Here is a 25,907-nt window from a genome sequence, read left to right on the forward strand (position 1 = left end):
TAACCCAGCTAGCGGCCAAGGAAGAGGTTAAATGCGCCCATGAAGCACTGCTGCCAAATCGCATTGCATGCGCTTCGGCAGTGGTGCCCATTCATATCAATGGGCACTCCAAACGTGCTGCTTGCAGGACTTTTTTTTAAGATCCTGCCAGCGCATCGCCTCAGTGTGAAAGCACTCTGTCTTTCACACAGACAGCACTTTACAGGCGCTATTTTTAGCCCAAAAGCGCCTGAAAAACACCCCAGTGGGAAAGGTGTGTTAGATCAAGGGGAATTAAAAAAAAAAAAGGAAAAAAAAAATAAATAAAATAAAATCGGCCTAACATATCGGCCCAAAAAAATTGGCATCATATATCGGCTATCGGCCGCCATGATTTCTAAATATCGGCATCGGCCAGAGAAAAACCCATATCGGTCGACCTCTAGCTTTCAGTAGCGTATGTTTTATGTTAGAGCTTTTATCCAATCCTATTTCAGCCATGATAGCTATTATGTGTTAACAGTATCAAATAAATCTGCATTAAAGCCTTGTGACATAAGTTATTGTACGCCTGATAGATGGCCCCAGTGTCACCAACTCAAAATTAGTTAAAGCAACAGTTTCGTTGCCATTTATTGTAAGGTACAGGAGCCAGCACCGTTGATTCTGAAGGCTTCAAGGCAGATTTCTTAGACCTTGGCAATTATGGCTATTATTATTATTCGAGATTTATATGGCACCATCGGTTTGCATGGCTGAAATATGATTTGATAAAAGCTCTAACATCTAAACTACTGGAAGCAGTACAACCAAGAGAAAAGCTATGAAATGAGGAGGATAAACTATTGGGAATAATTTAATACACATTGATAGAAATATATTAAAACAAGTCCAGTGATTGTGATAGTTTAGGTAGTGTTTAGGCCAGCAGAAAAGGCTTTGCTGGCTCTGATGGCCCACCACTGGTAACTTCATACCTTTCAACTGTCCAACATTTGAAGGGACTGGCCCTCTTGTGGAACCAAATCCCGATGTTCAAAGACTAGGTGCAAGAACTCAAATCTGCCCCCCACCAACTCCCTATGTGACCATATGGATATGGAACCTATGAACACCCAGCACCGTATTGAGCATGTGGAGCTATGATGAATGGTGTTCATAGATTCTATACTTGATCTGTAAAGTAGGACTGGTGTATCATATAACTTGGATCCTGGTCAGGGTGTTACAATTCTCTTTATGACCACTATTGGTGGACACATATTGCCAAAAATAGTGTTAGTTTTGGACTTGTAAAAACACATTTTGAGATGGGCTGGACTTTAACAGTTAGCATCCATGTTTTGTATTGTCATTTTTTATAGATAACCAGAATTCAGAATAAGAAATTGTGGCAGAGTTTCTCACTAAACAAGCAGATGGTGGATCAAAAAAATCCTGGCCTGGAAAATATACGACACCTGTACCATGGTACAACTGCAGATAAGATCTGCAATATCAGCCATGGAGGTTTCAACCGGACTTATTGTGGCAAAAATGGTAAATATTCAACTTCTCGTGCTCCATTAGACAGAACCAACAGCTGCCTAATACCCTGTTATTTAAAAAAAAAAAAGCATTGGAGAGGCAGGCCACACTTTTTTTTAACATTTCAGAACTTTGCATTCCAGGAGCGCAGAATCTCAGAAAAGATGTATAATTTTATGTTTAATCCCTTAACATTTTAAAGAGACCTTATCAGCAACATAAACAGTTGAAGGTAAAAACACCAAACAATCAAATATTTTTAATGCTTACTTGCAGGCTTTATACTTTCCATAAATGAAATGTTTTCACTTGCAATGTGCCTTTGAACTTGCCAAAAAACCTGACTACTCTAGAAAGAGTCAGTTCCCTAGCACAGTCCCTTCCCGCCTAACCCTCTCCTCTTCTGGGAGTGTCTAATAACACTGGCCCAACTCCTCTACCCCTCTCTTCACCTCATTACATATGCTTTTTATGTAGCAACCTTCCTAACTAGTGGTATCATGTGGGTGCTCCTCCTTCGGTGTTTACAATAGGATTGAAGCATAGGTGTGTGCAGCCCAATGCGAAAACCGCGGGTACACTGTGCTGCACCCATGGTGTGGGTAAACCGCTCTGCATTAATCTGAAAGCCAAGCTGACCCTTCATTACTACTGACCTCTAAACTCTGTTTAATTATTACTGACCCTGGAACTCTGCTGCACTTGCTACTGACCTTTGAGCCACTTCTGAGCTCTGCGTCACTTACTACAAAGTTCAAAGGTCAGTTCTAGGTGAGGCAGAGGTCAGTGCTAAGTAAAGCAGAGGTTAGGGGTCAGCACTAAGTGAGGCAGAGGAGGTTAGTGCTAAGTGAGGAGGAGTTTAGCGGTCATTTCTACGTGAGACAGAGGTCAGTGCTGAGTGAGGCAGAGTTCAGAGGTCAGTGCTAAGTGAGGGAAAGGTTAGGGGGCAGTACTAAGTGAGGCAGAGTTCAGAGATCAGTGCTAAGTGAGGTAGAGGTCAATGCTAGGTGGGGCAGAGTTCAGAGGCCAGTACTAAGGCAGATTTTAGAGGTCAGTACTAAGAGGCAGAGGTCAGGGGTCAGCAGTGACAGTGCAGTAGTAAGTAACTATCTGCCTCACTTCTGCACTTTTTACTTCTGTTCTCCTCCCTGGACTCTTCACAGTACTCGGGGTACTGCAGCTCCAACTCTCCTCCTTCTCCTTTTCCCTGGTCCAATGGGTGGAGCTAAATTACAACTACTCGTAGCCCCACCCATTGGACAAGGGAATAGGAGAAGGGGGGAAGAGCCAAAGCTGCGCTACCTTGAGTACTGTGAAGAGTCCCAGGAAGAATAAAAAACGGAATCCCTCTTTCTGTGCCTCCCCTACAGCTGTGCTTGTTGCGGGCAGCTACAGAGGAGACACAGCAGTAGGGGAGGCACAGAAGATAGGAGCTGAGTGCCAGAACGGGTCAGTGATTAAGCATGGATTGGCAATTGAAATCTCGGGGTGATTCCACCATATTTGGGGCACTTGGGAGGTATGCATAGGGGGTGATTAGGGTGTGCCCAGGCACACCCCCATCACACACCCATGCAGCCCTTAAAGCGGAGTTCCACTTGTTTGTAAGTTTATTAAAAGTCAGCAGCTACAAAAGGTGTAGCTGCTGACTTTTAATAAACAGACACTCACCTGTCCTACGGGCCAGCAATGCGGGCACCTGAAGCCTCACCCTCTCCCCCACCTCTCCACGGCACCGGAATTGCAAGTGTGGGCACCCTGCTGTGACAGCTTGTGGCTTCACAACCAGGTGTGCACTGCACATGCACGAGTCGCTCTGCTCTCTTAGTGGCCAGGCAATCTTCTGGGACCTGTCACGTGTCCCAGAAGATTGAAAAGAGGGAGGGGGAGAAGAGGAGTTGCCTGGGGGGGAAGGAGGAGGAGAAGGCAGCAAGGTGACCAGAGCAGGAAGTGGGAGCTGGGTACCTGTCAAAACTAGGTACCCATTTCCTCCCCCCAAAAATGACATGCCAAATGTGGCATGTCAGGGGGCGAGGAGTGCTTATAGCAGTTCCACTTTTGGGTGGAACTCTGCTTTAAGCCTTCTCTGCCTATCGCCCATCAGCATGGGAGGGAACTGTGATGGGGACAGCTGATGTAAAGGGGCACTGTGAGTGTGAATGGGACCTTAAGCATCTCTCTGTGATGGGTGTCCACATTCACCAATTTTTCCTCACTTCTTGTTCCTATGACAAAATGTTGAATCTCTGTTCACTGTACCAAAGAAAATGGTCACCTGGACAAAATGACAAACCCATGCAAGGCTCTTTGTCAGTTTTCAAAAATCTATTATAGGCCTCATATGCAGATAGATTTACTCTCTGCTTAGACTGCAAAAAGCTGGGTATGGTTTTCCCATCTGTGGTTCCCAATTTCTCATCAAGTCTGTATGCCAACAAGCATTCATACCAGGGTTGTCCCGATACCACTTTTTTAAGACCGAGTACAAGTACTGATACTTTTTTTTTTTCCCAAGTACTTGCTGATACCGATTACTGATACTTTTTTTAATGTTATGTGACAGTTTTCAAAGCACACTACAGATTAGGCGTCACTGATATGCAGCACTGATGAACACTGATAGCATTAGGTGGCACTGATATGCAGCACTGATGGTGGGCACTGACAGATGGCATTAATGGTTGGCACTGGCAGATGGCACTGACAAAACTGCAGAGGCAGGAAGGAAGAAATTGCATTTATTAATGGGATTAATCAGATTAAAAGAATTCAGAGCAATAATGGGAAAGCCAAACACAAATGTACCAGACTGTCAGTTGGCTGTATCCTTACTGCCCTACAAACTACTTATCAATGCAGGAGACCGAAGAATCAAAGGCAAGACTTTTTCATTTTGTATAGAGTAAAGCCTGCTACACACTGAGTTGTTTTTTTTTTTTCTTTTCTTTTTTTCATTCAACCCAGCGGCAAGAAAGAGTGCCCTATAGTGATCAACTACTGTGGATTCCAACCACCTTTTTTTTTCTTGTTAATCATCATGTCTTACTGTATGCCGTTTCCTAAATTGTATACTATGGGCAAAATATAAAACTCATATATTGATATCCTGCATTGTATTTCAGTTGTTTCTAGCCTACTCCTATAACTGTGAATGAAGTTGAAATTTGTCAACTTAGGCCGCGTACACACGGGCGGACTGTCTGCCCAACTTAGTCCGCTGAACAGTGTTTCAGCGGACAATCCGCTCGTGTGTGGGCTTCAGCGGACTTTTTCAGCGGACAGTCTGACGAACAAAGTCTTACGGAATTTCCGTAAGACAGTCCGTTCAAACTTGATTTTGTCCGTCCAAACTTGGTTTCAGCGGACAGTCCGCTCGTGTGTAGGCAAGTTGGACGGACTAAGTATGGCGCATGCTCAGAAAGGATTTACACGGCCGAAGGTTGCATTGCAGTGTATAGGACGTCGTTTTTCTAGTCCCGTCGTACGTGCTGTAGACGTCATCGCGCACGCTTTCAGCGGACTGTCTGCTCATCGTGTGTGGTCAAGTCCGTTCATTCAAATTTTGAACGGACTGTCTGTCGGATTGTCTGACGAACTTAGTTGGGCAGACAGTCCGCCCGTGTGTACGCGGCCTAAGGCTTCATGTAGACGGGACGTTGTTCAACCTCTCCTGAAAGATTTAACTTGACAGCAAGAAACCGGCGTCTAAAAACGGTCTTTTAGCCACGTTTACATGCCGCGTTTAGTGGCGTTTGCACCTAGAAGCATTTGAAAAAAAATATATATATATATATATATATATATATTTTTTTTTTTTTTGTTTTGTTAAAATGAGTTACCACGTTTAGCAGCATTTACAAGCTGTTACAGGCAATTGGTGTTTCAAATGCCTCTGAACCCATTTTTTTTTTGCGTTCCAAAAAAAGCTTCTAAACTCAACTGCCTAGAAACCACTATAAATGACCCTGTGTACATGTACTGATAAGATAACCTAGAGGAAAGTTCAGGGACAGCTGAAAAAAAAATGCCCAACTGCTCTTAAATGTCCATTTGCCAGCAGCAGTGTACATAGGCCTTACTCTGTGACTTTAATCACATATTCACCTCCTTATTACTGTGACAAATATTCACTAATCCCTGCTGATAGACACTGCTGTGTCACAGAGCCTGCCTTCAGAGGTGCTGAGAGGAGGAGTTTCAGGAGGCAGAGTCAGTACAGGAATCACATCTTGCCGACAGCAAGGTACCATGGGACAGGGCTCGACAAACCCCAGGCGCCAGGTCGCCAATGCGACCAGAAATCGCAACCTGGCGCCTAAGCTGCCACCAGCCCACTCACTATTGATGCCCCAGACATGCAGCGCATGAACACTGACTGCCGTCCTCCTCCCTCCTCCACACTCAGCGGCGCTGCGCTAAGTGTGTGAAACTGACGAACAACGGAGAGAGGAGGATCTGTCAGATTTCAGCTTGATGTCGGGGTGGGCGGGACCCGGCAGCTATCAAACACCAGCCAATGGGATCTGGGCGGGCCAGTACGTGTATGTGACCCGCCCTTTTTCTTAAGCAGCCCAATCGTTGACTGTGTTTGATAGCAGCTGAGTCCCGCCCACCCGGCTGGGTTCCGCCCATTCCAACATTAAGCTCAATTCTGACAGCTCCTCTTACATTTCAGTAACAGAGTGCTCCATGTGAAACCTACCAGTGCCAATTGCCAGTGCCATCTGCCAGTGCCAACTCCAATCAGTGCCACCTGCCAGTGCCACCACCAATCAGTGCCACCTGCCACCACCTACCAGTGCCACCTGCCACCACCTACCAGTCCCAATCAGTGCCACCTGCCAGTGCCATCTGCCACCGCCAATCAGTGCAACCTGCCAGTGCCTACCAGTGCCACCTGCCACCACCTACCAGTGCCACCTGCCACCACCTACCAGTGCCACCTGCCACCACCAGTGACACCTGCCACCACCAATCAGTGCCACCTGCCAGTGCCACCACCAATCAGTGCCAACTAGTGCCCCCCGCCAACCAGTGCCACCTGCCAACACCAACCAGTGCCACCGCCAATCAGTGCCACCTGCCAGTGACAACTAGTGCCACCGCCAATCAGGGCCACCTGCCACTTCCAAACCAGTGCCACCTGCCAATCAGTGCCATGTGCCACCGCCAGTACCACCTGCCACTTTCAAACCAGTGTCACCTGCCAATGCCAACCAGTGCCACCTGCCAGTGCCACCTGCCATCGACCAATCAGTGCCACCTGCCAGTGCCAACCAGTGCCACTACCAATCAGTGCAACGTGCCACCTGCCAGTGCCACCGCCAACCAGTGCCACCTGCCAACACCAGTGCCACCGCCAATCAGTGCCATCTGCCAGTGACAACTAGTACCACCGTAAACCAGGGCCACCTGCCATCACCAACCAGGGCCACCTGCCACTTCCAAACCAGTGCCACCTGCCAGTGCCAATAGTGTCACCTGCCAGTTCCAACCAGTGTCACCTGCCAGTGCCATCTGGCAGATCCACGTGCCTGCCAGTGGCAACCAGTGCCACCTGCCAGTGCCAGCCAGTTCCATCTGTTGCCAGCCTTACTCTTTCTGGTCAACCCATAACCCTGATGTAACAGCGTTTCATTGGAGTTATTGACTGGGTGCTCCATTGTGAGTTAGGATAGGGGGTGAAAATGAGTGGCCTTACCCCGGGAGCTGACAATCCATACCACTCTAAAAAAAACAAAAAAAAACTGGCTCCTAACTTTTTTAACTGGCTCTAAATTCAAAGCAAATTTGTCAACCCCTGCCATGGGAGATGTAGTCCTTAGAAACAGAAAGTAAACGGCAGAGCAGAAGCTGCAAAGCATGCGGAGAAAGTGTTGAAAGATGGCCAATAGCCAGGCAGAACTCATACCAAGCAAGGATTTTTTTCAAGTTTGTTTGTCAATAATAACTATCTTTGTATTGTAATTACATTGCTGCTGTTATAAAAATGAAAAGTGTATTCTGTGATCATAAACCATAAATGTTTGTGAATCTTACAAAGTTTGCTACCTGGAGATCCTGCCGGTCACAACATTTCCTTTGTCAGACTGACAATGCTTAAAGCGGGAGTCCGCCGGGACTCCGCGTTTTTTTTTTTTTTTTAAAGTCAGCAGCTACAAATACTGCAGCTGCTGACTTTTAAAATGGTGACACTTACCTGTCCAGCGCGCCCGCGATGTCGGCACCCGAAGCCGATCTCTAGATCGACACTCGGGTGCTGCTGCCGCCATCTTGGGTATGGGAATCAGGAAATGGAGCCTTTCGGGTTCATTTCCCGGTTCCCTACTGCGCATGCGTGACCTGAGCGGCGCAATCCGGACGGTCCCCGCTGCCTCTGGGAACTGTGTGTTTCCCAGCAGGCAGCGGGGCACTTGCGCAAAGGGACGGGCAGTTGCGGAAAGGGGCGTAATCTACGCCCCTTTCCGCAGACAGCTATCCCGGAAGTGGGTGCAGTTACCTGGATTATCCAGGTAACTGCACCCCCCTCCCCCCTGAAAGGTGCCAATTGTGGCGCCGGAGGGGGGGGGGATTCCGATGAGCGGAGGTCCATTTTAGGGTGGACCTCCGCTTTAATCATTGCATCGCAATTAGCAGCAGCACTGTTGTCCTGCTTTGTGAACTTCTCAGTTTGTCTGTTGGGATTCTTATCAAGTCTTTCAGATAGAAGCAGCCCAAAAGCCCAAGAGCTTGCAGGACAGGATGACAACAGAGCTGCTAGTTGCAGCATGGAAGCTTAGTATCAGCCTGCCCCAGGATCTCCAGGAAAGTAACTTTGCAACAGCGTCACAAAAGTTCTTCTACAAAAGGACTGTATACAAAAGACATACCAAGCATATTGAAAAATAGATTTAAAGTTACTTCCATTTTTTTTTTTCCTCTTAATCATCAGGTACAGTTTGTGGCTATGGGACTTATTTTGCTGTTAAGTCCGATTACTTTTGCAATGACAAGTATTCAGTTCCAGACAAGGATGGATACAAGCATGTCTTCCAAGCTGCTCTAATTATCGGAAGATATTGTAAAGGAGACCAGTCCCTCCGGGAGCCGCCATATATCAATGGACAGACCAAAGACCAACGCTATGATTCTATTGTGGACAACATACAAGCTATAACATATTTTGTTGTGTTTCATGATGACCATGCATATCCAGAATACCTGATTAAATTTAAACCCTGAGCGATGTAGAGTATAAAATGTCTGTACTACTTCTTTTTAACCAGCCCGAAATATATAATTGACCTGAATGCAAAGCAAGCCTGTGATAGCTGCAGGAGGAAATGATATATGCAGGAATGTCCTTTTCTGCTAGCTTTTAGGCCTGGTTCACACCTATGTGGATTGCAGTTTGCATATTCCAGGTGCATTTTGCGTTTTTTCATACATATTCTTGATCCATTGAAGTCTATGGAACCCGAAAATGTCCCTGGCCTTTTGCATTAAATGCACAGATGTGAACGTTATCCATAGGAAACCATGTTAAATGGACTGTAGTGTGTTTCTGCAAAACTGAAAACGCACTAAACAAAAATGCATAAGTGTGAACCAGGCCTTAAATAGTTTTTCTTTTGTTGTCCTAATATAATGGACACCAGCTGCTATGTACAGAAGCTTTAAATTGGAGGGTTTTTGAAGCAGAATTGCTGTCTATGCAACCTGTAAGCCAGCAATGAATACCCATTGACATGACCCATCTGAGAATTTCTTGGGATGTGCAAGGGCTAAACCAAATATGAACGAATAAATAAAACCTGATACACAATTGAGTAGACATTTAAAAGTTTATAGTTTTCAATCCTTGGAAATGGAAGCCAACTTGCCAAGGTGTTTTCCACATGAGATCAGCGACAGAGAAAAACCAACTCATATCCCGTGCAGCTGCCTCGAAGTTTATGACTTATAGGCAGGTGAAAATTGGGAGGCATTCTTCATGATGGCTTGCTTTACTCCAAGTGTTGTTGGGCTGCAGTTTGACTGCAGGTCGATTGTGTCCGTGTTTTACATGTGGTTGACTTCTATTAGACTGCTTTGAAAGTGCATTAAAGATGGAGCATGCACGACTTTGATGCACTTTCCTGAAAATGTACGGTCTAATAGAAGTCAATGGGAGCGTACATAAAACTATGTGTAAACTATGGCTAAATTTTGCTGCATCCAAATAATAGCATGCTGGTATGAACCCGCTCTTAGACAGGGGGAGCCTTCTTCACTCCATGCCTAACCTACAGTATGTTCCCCCCATTTGGACTCAAAATAAAAAGAAGGCTGGCTGTTTTGCACTAGTTTGAGCATTTACTGTCACACAAAGACTAATCTATCCAGTTCTGACATAGAGATCTTTGATGACCTTGCCCTCCACTGCTAGAGATTATGGGTGTAATTCAATAAAGCATCTTTCTGGTGGGATTGGCACTTTAAAAATGTCCTTGCCAAATTCCTGAAGGCATTGCAACAATTGTGGTAACTGTCCCAGTACATAAAACAGGTTTATGTAGTTCTTATTTATGTTGTGGCTTTGACAAATTCAAAAAGATATATGTATCTAATGAAACTGGAGGTAATGGAGACCAACTCAGAATAATCAGGGGTGAGGGGATGTTGTGTTCACATTTTGTATTGTATTTGATTCATTGGTTGCCAGGAATCAACCAATGAAGCAAGGACACATAGACAGTGGAACTCTGTGAGACTAGGTCATCATAAGGTCCCCCTACCGGTATATGACTGGGATAAGCAGCGAAAATTGTGGTGCATGGGCCCAAAAGACTTCTAAAAAGTGTCTAAGACATGTTTCACTAGTAAATGATTGGGTGTTCTAAACAAACACAGATTCTTCTAGGTATGGGCAGATTTTTGTGTGAGGCTAGGTTCAGATTTTTGTGTGTTGGGAACACACACTAACTCGCAATGCAGAGAAATGTGTGGCCCTTTAACATACATGGGGTGGTGCATTCATTGTAAATGGTGCCCCCATGCATCTGCAAATGTGCATTTTTACAAGGAACAAACTGCATGGTGCTGCAGGACCATGCGATTCGGTGCAATGAAGCCTTGGAAAAGACCTTTTCCACTTTCTTCACATGTAGGGCAGCCCAATGAAATTAATGGGCTGCCTGACACGCAGGTGGGAAGCCTCAATTTCATAATTTACTGTGTGCGCTTATAGTAATATGGAGTCATGTTAGAGCTTACCGAGCTTCAAAGAAGGCAAATTGTTGGTTTCCCACTTAGCTGGTGCCTCTGTGACTGAAGTCGCCAATTTATTTGCGGTGTTGCAATGTACAGTATCAAAGGTTACTACAGCATATACAGTTTCCGGAAAAAAGGTTGTCTAATAAGCATAAGAGCGGTCTAAATGGTCAACCGCCCAAAAGCCAAAACACATTGTGCAGAATTGTGACCCATATTAAGAAAACTGCTGAAATAGTGACGGCAGGACTCAATCTCTGTCTTCACAGGACTGAGATTGAGCTCTGCAGTCACTTTTTCAGCAGTTGTTTTCTTATTCCGGGGTTCAATGTCCTTTTGTTAGTTGACCATGTCGACCGCACTTATGCTTATCAAACAATGTTTTCCCGTAAACGTTATATGTCGCCATACTGTGTACCTTGTGACACCGCAAAATAATTGGCAACTTCAGTCACAGTGGCACAGCTAAGTGAACATCAAAATTTTGCCCTATTTGGAGCTCTGTAAGCTCTGACATGACTCCGTATTACTAGCAGTGAATGATGAAAGTGAGGCTTCCACCTGTTAGACGCCTATCTAGTCACACGGCTGAAGCAAAAGAATATTTCATCACTTCCACTTTCAACGTGAAACATCGTAACTTTCACACCTGTAAATTATCTAGTGTTTCCATGTTTTTGGTCTAACCCCTGTATTCTATGTTTGACCTCCTCAGCTGGTAGTAAAATGGTTTTCCAGGCTGGTAATATTACTCTCTTCACTGCTGTTTGTAACATGCATAGGGTGGCCACCTGTCTGGGATTTTCAATCATGTGTCCGGGTTTCGCTCCACCTGGAACCCGGACATATTACTCAGACAGGAATGTGGCTCTGAAAAGGGCCTGATAGGAGGGTGAGGGGGCACTATGTGTTGCTAAAGTCTTAGGGTTTGGCTTGAAGAAAAAGTGGCAACCCTAAACATGCAGTTTTTTGTTGGGGAAAAAAATGTTTTAGTAGACTTTTCTAACCTAATATACCATTTTTAAAGCTGCAGTCTGAGGACAAAAAAAATATTTAAATATATTCCCTTATGAGCCACAAAGGATAAAAAGCCACATTGTGTGTATTAAATGCAGTTGGAAATATTGTAGCAATGACATCATCACTGTGCTGTACATAGTCTGTGCAGAGCTGTGGGTGGGTCCCAGTGGGATCCACCCACTACAGGCTGCCTGCAGAAAACCTACAGAAGGGGACGGAGACAAGACCAGTCACCCTGCACAAGGAACAGTGACTGGTCTTTATTACAGGAAGTTCCTGCACAGAGATAAAGTTTCACACTGAATTAGACATGTGCAATTTGTTTTGGTCCAAATATAAATTTGGATGAATTATTGGTTATTTGGATGTATCCAAATCAAATATTAATGAATTTAGTTTTGTATATTTGTTTTCTAACATATTCAACATTTTCAGAACAATTCGAATTTGGATCGGTTGAAAAAGGATCGACGGCTTCAAATTCTGTGTGAATAGCTGGTTGTTAAGGAGGGGCCTGAAAGCCAGCCAACAACCGATGACTCATCAGCTGTCAGTGGGCTTCCCCACTAACAGCTGAAATGTAAAGAAAAGAATGGCGGCAATAAAAAATTCTGAAAAAAAAAAACAGTGTGGGTCCCCCCTATGCATACCAGGCTCTCTGGGTCTGGTATGCTTTTTAAGGGAAGCCCTACACCAACATAAAAAAAAAGACATGATGTCCCCCAAAAGTCCATACCAGACCCTTATCCGAGCATGCAGCCTGGCTCATCCCCCACCCCCAAATCATACCAAGCCACATGCCACCATCAAAGAGGGGTGCTTTGGGGCAGGGGCCTCCCCCATGTTGATGGGAACAAGGGCCTCTTCCCCACAACCCTGGCTGGTGGTTGTGGGGATCTGCAGGCGGAGGGGTTTATCAAATCTGCAAGCCCCTTTAACAAGAGGGCTACCCGATCCCACCCCCCCCCCCCCATATGAATGAGTAAGGGGGGACATAGTACCACTACCCATTCACCAAAAAGTTTAAAAAGTGAATAAAGACACAACACAAATTTTATTAAATAAAAAAGTAATAGATATAGGTATAGTTCCATCGTCAATCATGATGCCTGCCACACCGCAGGACCCCCCCAAATAAAAACAAGAAAAAAAACCTCCCAGTCTTTTCGGCTCCCGCCGTCTGACATTTCATAAATAATTAAGGCGGAGTCACTCAATGTCATTGAGTGAACCTGCCCCCTTGTGACATCATCAACCCAGCATGCCTCGTAGCTGAGATTAGCTGCAGGAGCTGTCAGACCCCCATTGCTTTCAATAGGACTAAAGCAGGACTAATGGCCCTATTTGCAAGTATAAGTCTTGGTTCACATCAATGCGTGTTTTCATGCTTTATATTTTTTGCTGAAATGTAGGACATCATTTTTAACATTGGTTCCTGTGGAAATGTTCACATCAATGCATTTTTGTTCTTCTGGGATTTTTTGAAATGCAAAACGGTGATTTTTTTTGGTTTCATAGACTTTACCGTACGTTCACATCTATGTGCTTTCTGGTGCGTTTTTGCATTTTTCAGAAGCGCAATACAGTCCATTTAACATGGTTTCCTATGGTACATGTTCACATCTATGCGTTTTTCAGTTAATACGTTTTTGTAAAAGGTGCCTTTTGTGTTTTTTTCCTTTTAAAAACACTTTATATAGCTGGTCGCTAAGGAGCAGGCTGGGAATCTGGCCACTGCGTCCTTAACAACCGTTGAGTCATCAGTTGTCAGTAGGGTTCCCTGCTCAATGTAAACAAAAGAATTGCGACAAAAAAAAAATTGTGAAAAAAAAACAGCATTGGGTCCCCCCCAGATCCATACCTGACCACCGATGCAATACTACTTTATCCATCACCTGCTGGCTTGCATGCTGACCTAATTGATCGTTTTTACCGCCTTGAGGGATCTGGGAGTATCTTGGGGTCCCCATTAGAAAAGCCACATAGACTCAGGGGTCAATTCCTGGGGAAAAAAAGTGTGGGAACTCCCACCCAAGATCCACTCCCCCACCAAAAAAAAAAAAAAAAGATACGCCCATATGCACGAACGCTTCAAAAGTGGTATGGTCAGAAACCATGAAACAGACTGAGACAGAAGTACAATCAAATCACACTTGTTTATTAATAAAAAAAAAAAGGGAAATAGAAAAAAAGCGTAGTCAAGCATAGCCAGAGTCCTGTAGCCAGATTGGGTAGTCAACCAGTCCAAAGTTCATTAACCAGATCGGGTAATCAGCCAGGCCAGAAGTCAGGGATACAAGGAGAGCAACCGCAAGCAGGATGAGAAGCCAGGTGGAATGTCAGAAAGCCAGTCTTGAAACAAACAGCAGGAGATAGTTCCCTGTGATGTGACCAACACGAAGGCAAATGAAAAAGTGAGCAGGAAGGCTTTAAATAGGCAGGTCAGACGAGCATCATCGGGAACAGCTGGTAACTGTGGAAAGAGAAGAGAGCTGGCAATTAGCCGAGAGCTGAGCGGCCAGCCCAGAGGAGGAAGGGCTAAGCCAGCCCTGACAGTACCCCCCCCCCCCCCCCCAAAGACCCCTCTCCCTCGGAGGGCCACCGAGCTTGAGGGGAAACCGTCTATGGAACTCCCGGAGAACAGGGGCATGTATGTCAGAGGATGAAATCCAGGAGCGTTCCTCCGGACCGTACCCCTTCCAATGCGCCCATGAAACCTACGGGAGTCAACAATGGATTGTACCTCATACTCCTCATGGTTCTCAACCAGAATAGGGTGAGGACGTGGCACCAAGGTGGTAAATCGGTTACAGACCAATGGTTTCAATAAGGAGACATGAAACACATTAGAGATGTGCATACTAGGAGGAAGGTCCAACGCGTAAGCTACTGGGTTAATCCTGCGAAGGATACGGACTGGCCCAATAAACCGAGGTGCAAACTTCAGTGAGGGAACACGAAGCCGGAGGTTGCGTGATGACAGCCAGACCCTGTCCCCAAACTGGTAGGAAGGTGCAGGCAGGCGTCTGCGGTCAGCATGGAGTCTGTACCTATCATTAGCATGACGCAAAGCCTCCTGGACTTGTACCCAAGTGGAACGAAGACCACGGAGATGCTCCTCTAACGCAGGAATACTCTGCGGAACAAACGAGTCAGGCAACATGGAAGTTTGGAAACCATAATTCGCCAAAAATGGAGACAATCGGGAGGCAGAATTCAAGGCACTGTTGTGAGCAAACTCTGCCCAAGGTAATAGGTCAGACCAGTTGTTATGATAGTCAGAAATATAGCAACGTAGGAATTTCTCCAAGGACTGATTGGCTCGTTCTGCTGCCCCATTAGACTCCGGGTGATACGCAGAAGAGAACGCAAGCTGGGTTCCCAACTGTGCACAAAAGGCTCACCAGAACCGGGAGACAAACTGACTGCCCCTATCCGAGACAATCACCTTGGGTAGCCCATGTAAGCGAAAGATCTCCCGAGCAAAAATAGAAGCCAGTTCCTTAGAGGTGGGCAACTTCTTAAGTGGAATACAATGACACATCTTTGAGAAACGGTCAACCACCATAAGGATAACAGTGTTGCTTTGGGAGTTGGGCAATTCCACAATGAAATCCATAGTCCAGAGCCTCTCTCCATTGGGTATGGGTTGTAGGAGGCCCACTGGAAGGTGTGGAGTCTTACTCTGGGCACACACGGGACAGGCAGCTACGAAGGCAGTAACATCAGCCCATAGACTAGGCCACCAGAATTGTTGGGAGATGGCCCAAATGAGTTGATTCTTCCCAGGATGGCCAGCTGCCTTGGGAGAATGGTAAGTCTGGAGCACTGCAGTACAGAGACTCTGGGACAAAGCAGCGGTCACAAGGTTTATCAGGAGGAGCATGGACCTGAGCAGCAAGAATTTTGTCACCCAAAGGAGAAGTAAGGCTGGTGCGAACCGTAGCCAAGATACGATCAGGAGGAATCATAGGAACCAGAACCGACTCCGACTTGGAAGTGGAGGAAAATTGTCGTGACAAGGCTTCAGCCCTTACATTCTTAGTACCAGGTAAGAATGAGACAATGTAATTAAAGCTCGACAAGAAAAGAGCCCATCGCGCCCTTCTGGGAGAGAGTCGCTTAGCCTCACACAAGAATGTAAGATTCTTATGGTCAGTAAGAATAAGAACGGGCACAGTAGTACCTTCAAGGAGATGTCATGGTAGCCACATGGATGCATAGTCCTCTCAGAGTTAGGATGTTGAGACAGAAGGGTGCCAACTTCCATCTCAGAAGCATCAACTTCTAGGATAAAAGGCAACGTAGGATCAGGATGTGCCAACACAGGAGCAGAAACAAAGGCAGCCTTGAGAGTCCCAAAGGCCTTAATCTGTGACCAACTCTGTGGGTTACCGTCCTTTCTGGTCATATCAGTCAGGCTTGACCAGATGAGAAGTTACGAATAAACCTCCGATAGTAGTTGGCAAAGCCCAGGAAACGCTGCAGAGGATGTAAACCCACGGGTCGAGGCCACTGTAGGACTGCCGACAGTTTCTCTGGGTCCATCAAAAAAACAGCAGTGGAATTGACATAACCCAGGAATGTAACCTGTTCACGATGGAACTCGCACTTCTCCAGTTTACAATAGAGATTGTTCTCTCTTAGTTTCTGAAGTACACGACAGACATCTGTGTGGTGGCTCTCCAGGGACTTGGAAAATATGAGGATATAATCGAGATAAACCACCACACACAATTGCAACAAATCTCGGAGGACATCGTTAATAAATTCCTGGAAAACTGCCGGGGCGTTACAAAGGCCAAAATGCAATACCAGGTATTCATAATGGCCTGTTCTGGTATTAGATGCAGTTTTCCCAATCGTCGCCCTCCTTAATGCGCATGAGATTGTATGCCCCTCTCCGGTTAAGCTTTGTGAAAACCGTTGCTCCCTTGCAGGGGTCAAGTCCTGGGGAAAAAAGTGTGGGAACTCCCACCTAAGATCCACTTCCCCACCAAAAAAAAATTATACGCTCATATGCACGAACACTTCAAAAGTGGTATTTTTCAATCAATTTTCGTATTGTGTGTATGAAGCTTAACTCTTAGTACATAAAAAAACCTCAATAAACATAAATACGTTAATTCTCTGAATAATCATCATTCATTCAATTGTGCTTCCATGCAAATGTGAACATCATGTTCTGATCTTTATTGGGGAATGTTATTTTGTACATAGAGTGTTTATGTGGTGAGTTTACACTTTTCATTGAACAGTGTTTGGATAACACAGGGTTAAATGGAAAGGTCATAAATTAACTGCACATTATCTGGACAGAATGCTTAGGGAGATAGTGATGTGTCCCTGCTTAGGAGATGTATGTTAGCTTGGGGGGCTGCAAACTCTGCAGGACTCCAACACACTCGCTGCTGTTCCAACCCTTCACATATTTTCACATAAACTTCCCTCCTGGCATTAAACTTTGCCAGGTATTGTGTTCAGCTTACCACCCCAACTGATGTTCCTCCCTCAGCTCACCTCTTTCCCTGCATGTCCTGTGAGCAGAATAGCTGTGCTCCTCCTCTGGGTTCTCTCATCATATGGCACTGAAGATAGAGGAGGGGGGGATTCAGCTGGACACACAGAGCAAGTATGCAGGAGACTGGAGGGGGGAAGATGAGGAGACAGAAAATCAGGAGGTGCCGGCGGGGAGGAGCGCATCACGAGAGGTCTGACTAAATACATTCTATTAGCAGCAGGGTCCTGGTCTACCCATCAGATAGCTGTGATTGACAGGTAGATCAAAGAGGAAGCTGTCATGGGGCCCCCTACTGACAATGCCTGAATGGTCAGTCCACCCCTGGTGTGCGGCACTTACTAATGCGAGCTGTCGGTGGCTGCTGGTGTAGCACACAGCTCGCATACTACAAAGTCTTGCAGGACGCGGCTACTAATGGGAACTGAGTTCCTGTTGTGAAAAAAGTACAGGAACTCCGTTCCCATGCGTTCCCGCAGGACTTGAGCCCTGGGTAAAACCTTTCGGTACTGAAGTGGTTAAGGGCTGGTTTACACTAAAATTGAATGGGCTAAAATCGCACCAGAGACCACGGTGCATGCATTACTATTGACAGATGCGCTGCACCAAATCACATGGTACTGCAGTATTATGCGATCTGGTGCCTGCAAACACACTCTGTTTGCAATCTGCATTTGGGGTGCTGTTAACTAGACATGTACAATTTGTTTCATTCTGAATTTGTTTTTTAAGAAATTTCGTCAAATTTGTTAATTCGGAAAAAAACGAATTCATGAAAAAAAAAAATGTATAAAATTTTTCCGAATATTCGTAAATTTGAAAATGTGAAAACCCGAAAATTTGAAAATCTGAAATAATAACTAGCTATTAAATTATAGGTATTGGAATTTCCTTTCAAATTTGGCTGTTAGTGAACGTAACAAACATGAATTTATCCAGACTTACAAATTATCCGAAATAACGAATGCAATATCTAAACGAATGAAACATATAATAATATTAATAAAAACTTTGTATTATTATTATTTATTAATTTGTTCCATTCCATTCAGATAATTCATAACTTCAGATAAATTTGTATTCGTTACATTCACTAACAGCCAAATTTGAAAGGAAATATCCATAATTTAATAGTTCGTTATTATTTTAGATTTTCTAATTTTCAGGTTTTTGGATTTTGAAATTTAGTTATTTACTATTAGTTAGTTATTAATTAAAATTTTCAGATTTTTGGTCTTTCGAATTTTTAGATTTTTTTTATTTTCGGATTTTCAAATTTACAAATTGCAATCATAACGAATGACCCGAAAAACAACAAAAAAAAACAAAACAAAAAATGAATGAAACGAAAACTAACACATTTTTTGGCAGTGCCCATGTCTACCGTAACAATGTATTGTCACCTGCAGCAGATGCCAAAGACAGTGCGTTTTGAACGCTGTGCAGAAAATGGGCACGGAGCTAAGAAACGAAAGAAAAACACTCTTGGCTGCAGTCAAACCTTCATTTTTGTTTCTGCTTCTTTGGAACGTTCCTGATGATGTGAGATCCTCCTTGGAGAACCTCGCTGTTTCTTTGTATCGTTTTTTTTTCACACCTTTCTTTCCTCCATGTAAGCCTGCCAGCTGTTGCGAGGGAAGAACGCCACTGATTGAAGTGTAATTAAGGATTGCTGGCTGGAGTGTGCTTGTTGGTCTGTAACTCTGGGCAAAGTAATGGGATATTTGCTGTAAACCTCGCACATCTATATAGACACACAACACACAGCCTCATGCCAACATATAGATTTGCTTACCCTGTGGTGACACCTAGTGGTAAGTACTGAGATTACAATCAACGTATTACAATAAAGTTTCCTAAGGGCTTACTTACACTTGGGTTTCCCTCTGAAGTGCGATCCACATGAAATCGCACTTCAGGGGAAATTTGACAGGCAGTGAAGAGGCTTTATGTCACTACCTCAGAATGTGTTTTAAACGAGGCCCCCCCTTTGGGTGACGTTCATCCAGCGATACTGCCTCCAGTGGGGTTCAATCTTGTTTGAATGTGGTGGTACTATTCAGTGGTAGCTGCTTGGGGATGTGACTTTGGTTAGTTTTTGCAGCAGCTGTGAAGCAAAGCATTACAGCCGTGGCATGTGTACAGCCCCCATCCAATGCCTTTGCAGCTTAAAGTGATATTAAAGGCTTGTGGTTTTTCTTTTTAATAATAACAAACATGTTATGCTTAGCTGCTCTGTGCAGTGGTTTTTGCACAGAGCGGTCCGATCCTCCTCTTCTTGGTTCCCCACTAGCGCACCTGGCCCCATCTCTGCTGCCGAGTGTCCCCACAGCAAGATGCTTGCAATGGCAACACCCGAACTGATGATCTGCGTGTCCATTCACACACAGAGCCATGGCTCGGCCCCATTCCCTCATTGGCTCACTGGATGTGATTGACAATGGCTCCTGCTGTTGTCACGGCCAATGAAGACGGAGAGTCCCCCTTCCAATTACAGCCTGCCTCTGGCACTCACCCCCCTTCCAATCATAACTTCCCTCCTCTGGCATACACCCCCTTCCAATCATAACTCCCCTCCTATGGCACACACTCCCTTCTAACCACCACTGTACATTACCCAAACTCTGTCACTCAACCTCTTCCAATCACACCATTCCCCTAGCTCCCATTCCCTTCCAATCATAACCTCTCTGGAACTTACTCCCTTCCAATCATAACCTGCCACTGGAACTTACCCCCTTCCAATCATAACCTACCTCTGGAACTTACCCCCTTCCAATCATAACCTACCTCTGGAACTTAACCGCTTCCAATTATAACCTGCCTCCGGAACTTACCCCCTTCCAATCAAAACCTGCCTCTGGAACTGACTCCCTTCCAATCATAACTTCCCTCCTCTGGCACACACTCCCTTCTAACCACCACTGTACATTACCCAAACTCTGTCACTCAACCTCTTCCAATCACACCCTTCCTCTAGCACCCATTCCCTTCCATTCATAACCTGTCTCTGGAACCTACCCCCCTCCAATCATAACCTGCCTCTGGCACACACCCCTTACAATCATAACCTGCCTCTGGCACACACCCCTTCCAATTATAACCTACCTCTGGCACATGCCCCTTCCAATTATAACCTACCTATGGAAAACAACCCCTAACCATCATAACCTGCCTCTGGCACACACCCCTTCCAATCATAACCTACCTCTGGCACATGCCCCTTCCAATCATAACCTACCTCTGGCACACACCCCTTCCAATCATAACCTGCCTCTGGAAATTACCCTCTTCCAATCATAACCTGCCTTTGGAACTTACCCCTTCCAATCATAACCTGCCTCCAGGACACACCCCTTCCAATCATAACCTGCCTCTGGAACTTAACCCCTTCCAATCATAACCTGCCTTTGGAACTTACCCCTTCCAATCATAACCTGCCTCCAGGACACACCCCTTCCAATCATAACCTGCCTCTGGAACTTAACCCCTTCCAATCATAACCTGCCTCTGGAACTTACCCCCTTCCAATCATAACCTGCCTCTGGAACTGACTCCCTTCCATTCATAACCTGCCTCTGAAACTTACCCCCTTCCAATCATAACCTGCCTCTGGCACCCCCCACCCCACTATCAGAAATAAGAATAATTTCTGAGGCTAAACAAAATCAGTTATGGTACATGGATAGTTCTGAACGTATCAGAAAGTGTCTATAACATCGCATGCTCACAGCTACTTGAAGGATTAGAAATCTGACCTATAACCAGATTCAGAAGGCCTTTTACAGGACTGCAGCGTCTTGTCACATGATTTTCTCCTGTGTAGCTCCCTTCTGATTTCCTAGTAATTTGGTGAGACTTCAGTCAGCTCAGAGAAAAGGCGAGACACAATGACTGTATTCTCACAGATTCTTGGCTATCCAGAAAAGAAAAAAGATAAAATCTGAAGAGAGCTTGAATGTAAAATATTTATCTTTGACAGGAGTAGATCATTAGTCACGCTAGGCTTGGCATCATAATCAGCCTAGATAAATTGCTAACATGCTGTGTGCTTAGTAATTTCCATTATATTACTTAAGAGATAGAAAAACGCATAACTTGTAACAGATAACTCATATTTAATGTTATATAAAAATATCAGTTAAAAGGCAAGTTTTCCTATAATATGTTTTTCAATGTTGATATAAAACACACAGAAATTGATGACACCATGCTGCAATGCTGAATTTCACTGGAATAAAGCAGGTAGATGGCGCCATCTGGTGTACATTGTGTAAATTGCATTATTTCTTGGTGGGAATGTTCTTAAGGTATATGTAAAGTCAGAGTTTATGTTTAGTTTTGGATAAAGAGTTCAAATCCCTGCCAGGCTTTTATTGCTATCTGTGTCCTCACTGCATTCATTGTGCCAGTGACCATTCAGAACCATACAGAAAGTGATGGGAAATCTAAAAAAAAATCACTTGCCACCAGGGGCATTGCTAGGTCTAAAAAAGATCTGGGGCTAGAGCCCATAGCAACGTATTAAAGAAAGTCATATGCTTGGGCCGGCATGCACATGTATATAATATACATGTGTGTGTGTGTATATATCCCCAGAGAGCCCCCCCCCTTACATCAGGGTCCCCAGAGATCCCCCCCTTACATTAGGATCCCCAGAGAGCCTCCCTCTTGCATCAGGGTCCCCAGAGATCCCCCCTTACATTAGGATCCCCAGAGAGCCTCCCTCTTGCATCAGGGTTCCCAGAGAGCCTCCACCTTAAATAAGGGTTCCCAGAGAATCTCCCCTTCCTTTGGGGACCCCTACAGCGACTCAGGGCTATGGGCCCCAGATTCGGGGTTATAGCCCCAAAAGCCACCCCCTAGCGACGCCACTGATTGCCACCAAAAGAACTTACATTGCACGGTATAATATAACCATACAATCTCCTTTAGCTCTTCCAACAGCTATGTTATATAAGGGCGGGCCTAACTGACTGGCTACAAATTCATTGGAAAAATTAGGCAGGTCTTCATATCATACAGTTTTAGTAAATCTAAATGAAATTGTACAAAGTTTTTACAGTCAGATTGTAACATTTGTGATGATCTTAACCACGTACAGACCAGAACATTTCCCCCTAATGATCAGGCCATTTAATGCTAGTCAGCAGTGTTTCTCAACTCCAGTCCTCAAGGCCACCAACAGGTCATGTTTTCAGGATTTCCCTTAAGATGAAATGGCTGTGGTAATTACTAAGGCAGTGAAAACTGATCAAGGTGTCCGTTTATGAAGCAATGATCAGTGGAGATCCAGAGGATCGCCGCTGATCACAGCCCATAAACAGTATATAAACCAGAGATAATCGGGGGAGATGTGTTTGAACTTGTTCTCCCGCCGATTATCTCCGCACATGGAGAATCCACATAGACTGACACAGTAACGGTCACTATATGAAGCTGTGATCTCAGCGCTTCACTTGTGATCTGTGTCAGAATTCACACGCCCCGATTCACCAACTCAGAGGTGGAGAACCGGGGTAGTGAAGAGGGAATCGGGGGGATCTGAGGAGGAAAGAGGAAGATAATTAACTTCCTTATGCCTCGTTCAGACCCCCCAACACTGTAACCATGTCCCCCTGTCATATGTATGTGTATACATATATATACATATATATATATATATAATGTGCATATGTATATATATATAATGTGTGTGTATATACATGTATATATAATGTCTGTGTGTGTATACATGTATATATTATGTAGGGGGACGCTTTATTTCACTAACATTAATCACACCGCGTGTCAGTGTATTGAGCTGTGATAATTTATCACTGCTTAATATAATGACATCTGTGTGTATCAGTGAATTTCTAGTACTGTAATCTCGTAAAGTCTCACGAGATTCCAGTATTAGGGGCCGTTCTCCAGTGTTAGAAGCGTTTGTAGATCTCTTCACTCCTCCAAGTGTGAAGCGATCTACTCCGCTTCATATAGTGGCACACAGAGGAGAAAGATCTCCTATGTGAATGCCGGAGAATGAAGCAGTGAATAGATTTCACTGCTTCATAAAAGGACACCCAAATCACCTGTGCAAAATAGTGGAAATCCTGAAAACATGACCTGTTGGTGCGCCTTGAGGACTAGAGTTGAGAAACACTGCTATACGGCACTGCATCGCTTTAACTGACAATTGTGCGCTCATGCGACACTGTACTCAAATATTTGACATCCTATTTTTCCCACAAATAGAGCTTTCTTTTGGTGGTATTTGATCACCTCTGCGGTTTTTATTTTTTGCGCTATAAACAAAAAAAAAGAGCGACAATTTTGAAAAAAAAACATTATTTTTTACATTTTGCTATAACAAATATCCCCCAAAAATATATAAAAAAAAGTTTTTTCCTCAGTTTAGGCCAATACGTATTCTTCTACATTTTTATTGGTAAAAAAAAAAAATCACAATAAGCAATTATTGATTGGTTTGCGCAAAAGTTATAGCGTTTACAAAATAGAGGATAGTTTTATGGTATTTTTATTAATCTTTTTTTTTTTTTACTAGTAATGGCGGCGATCAGCGATTTTTATCATAACTGTGACATTATGACAGATACATCAGACATTTTTGACACATTTTTGAGACCATTGTCATTTATACAGCAATCAGTACTATACAAATGCACTGATTCCTGTGTAAATGACACTGTCAGTGAAGGGGTTAACCACTAGGTGGCAGTGTAGGGGTTAAGTGAGCCCTCGGAAGTGTTTCTAACTGTGGGGGGGGGGGGCGTGGCTGTGTATGACATGTCACTGATCTCTGCTCCAATCACAGGGAGTGCTATAATAAATATCCCCCCCCCCAAAAAAAATGTAAAAACCAAATTCCTTCATAAATTTAGCCCAGTATGTATTCTTTTACATATTTTTGGTAAAAAAAAATAAAAAATTACACCAAGCGTATATTGATTGGTTTGCGCAAAATTTATAGGGTCTTCAAAATAGGGAATAGATTTATGGCATTTTTATTATATATTTTTTTGTTTTTACTAGTAATGGCGGCAATTTGCAATTTTTAGCAGGACTGTGACATTGCGGCAGACAGATCGGACACCTTTGACACTTTTTTGGGACTATTGACATTTATACAGAGATTAATGCTATAAAAATGCACAGATTACTGTGTAAATGTCTGTGGCAGGGAAGGGGTTAACACTAAGGGGCGATCAAAGTGTTTCTAACTGTATGGGGGCTGCGCTGACTAGAGGAGGAGAGAGATCGCTGTTCCTAATCACTAGGAATAGCAGATCTCTCTCTACTCCCCGTCAGAACGGGGATCCGCCTTGTTTACATTGACAGATCCCTGTTCTGGCCCTCTTTTCCGCAATCGCGGGTGGCCGGTGGACATAGCAGCCGCTGGCCACGTGTATCAGGTTCCCTGTCATACAGCAGGCGTATGTGCCTGCTAGAAATTTTAAAGGTGCCGATGTACAGTTATGGCGAAAGAGCCGACCTGCCGCAGTATAATGACGGCGGCTGGTTGGCAAGTGGTTAAAGTAAAACTAAAGTTTTTTGTTTTTTTTCATTTTAGATTGTGGAACCTTCTCTTTACTTCCTGCCCCATAGCCATAGGAAGTGATTAAATCCCTGGTTGTCACCAAAACGAATGCCCCGATTGGAAAATTTCCCCTCTATTCCTGTTTTGGGGGCAACACAAAATTTGAGATTTCAATGATACCATTTACCATTATCACTTTCAATGATAATGGTAAATGGGACAAAGAGAGGGGAAATATCCTTAATGGGGGCACAGACAGCAATAACAACTGACAGGGGTTCTAATCCCTCTCCACTCTGTTCTAAATTAGAAAAAAAAGCAGTTATGCCTTTAGTTATAGTTTAAGAGGGATATTCTTTCATCACTTTGTACAATTTTCCTTAGTATCACCAGAATTGAATGTGAATGGGGATCTCCCCCACCTGCACACAGTACATTGGTTGGTAAATACACAACACTCCATGCCTATGAAATAGAACCAGTTCATGTTTTCTGATTAACAACTGATTAAAAACTAAGGACGTTTTTGGCCGGGGTTCCACTATCACCTGTCAAAATCGGATTCCTGCTCCCCCTTCTTCCCAATAACTCCATTTCACAAACAGGAGAGGAGGCCTTAAAATGGAACCTCCCATTTTGGGTGGAGCTCCGCTTTAATAACTATATATACCCAGGTATATGTGCACAATTCTACCAGGACTCTTGTTGGGCCCTTTGCTGTTTTTATTTATTTGTACATTGAATATACACTTACCAGCCACTTTATTAGGTATACCTTGCTAGTACTGGGTTGGACCACATTTTGCCTTCAGAACTGCCTTAATTCTTCGTGGCATAGATTCAACAAGGTGTTGGAAACATTCCTCAGAGATTTTGGTCCATAGTGACATGATAGCATTACGCAGTTGCTGCCAATTTGTCGGCTGCACATCCATGATGTGAATCTCCTTCCATCACATCCCAAATAGTGATGGACAAACTTCTGATGGGACGTTTCGCGAACCGCGAACGCGGCCAAAAGTTTGCGAACCGCAAAGTTCACGGCGGACCCCATTAACTTTAATGGCAGGCAAACCTTAAAAACCTACAGGT

General features: G+C 44.3%; 1 pseudogene; it reads left to right on the forward strand.

The window, feature by feature from the left end:
- The window catches only part of LOC143975918 (protein mono-ADP-ribosyltransferase PARP14-like), a 173,995-nt pseudogene extending 165,242 nt beyond the window's left edge, over nt 1-8,753 (forward strand).
- The last annotated feature ends 17,154 nt before the right edge of the window (nt 8,754-25,907 follow it).

The sequence above is a fragment of the Lithobates pipiens genome, unplaced genomic scaffold (genome assembly GCF_037356315.1).
Source record: "Lithobates pipiens isolate NorthernLeopardFrog02 unplaced genomic scaffold, aLitPip1_a1.2 Scaffold_13, whole genome shotgun sequence".
NCBI classification, from domain to species: domain Eukaryota; kingdom Metazoa; phylum Chordata; class Amphibia; order Anura; family Ranidae; genus Lithobates; species Lithobates pipiens.